Genomic DNA, 815 nt, shown 5'->3' on the forward strand with positions numbered 1-815 from the left:
GTGTGGGGGTGCTCATGGGTGTATTGAAAGGGTCAGGAGGAGGGGGGTAAGAGGAGGGGATAGCAAAGTTCTTCTGGAGGGCAGCCAAAGGAGCAAAAAACTACTTAAAGTAGTTTTCAGCTTCGATATTAAAGGCTAGATGGATTGTTCATTAGATTCCTTCTTTAGCATAAAAAAATACAAATACAAATGACTAGAATAAAGAAGGATATGTTTGTTGTTTAGTTGTTTTTTTTTCATGATTAAAATTGTTCTTCTAGATGTCGCCGATGTTTTTATGCAAAAGAGGGGTTCGGGGTGTCCTGGCTGACGGAATGATGACAAAGTTCATCCAAGAACTGGAGACAGGAAACCTGCGACCGGTGCCAGCGAGTCGTCTGTGGAAACATAAAACCCAGAGAGAGACAGACACACGGAGAGAGAGTGATGGGTTAATGCAGCCTGACAGTGGACCACTGCTGATGTCCAGCTAGTAATGTACTAGCTCTACTACCAATCAATCAATCAATCAATCAAATTTTATTTGTATAGCACATTTCAGCAGCAAGGCATTTCAAAGTGCTTTACATCATAACAAACACAGAATCACAATGCAATATAGAATCAATCATTAAGTCAAGTTACATCAATAAATTTGTAATTGATTACATTTCAAATACAATTCTAAACAGGTGGGTTTTCAGTTGAGATTTAAAAGAAGTCAGTGTTTCAGCTGTTTTACAGTTTTCTGGAAGTTTGTTCCAAATTCGTGGTGCATAGATGCTGAAAGCTGCTTCTCCTCGTTTGGTTCTGGTTCTGGGGATGCAGAGCAGACC

The sequence above is a fragment of the Xiphophorus hellerii genome, chromosome 23, assembly GCF_003331165.1.
Source record: "Xiphophorus hellerii strain 12219 chromosome 23, Xiphophorus_hellerii-4.1, whole genome shotgun sequence".
In the NCBI taxonomy this organism is placed as follows: domain Eukaryota; kingdom Metazoa; phylum Chordata; class Actinopteri; order Cyprinodontiformes; family Poeciliidae; genus Xiphophorus; species Xiphophorus hellerii.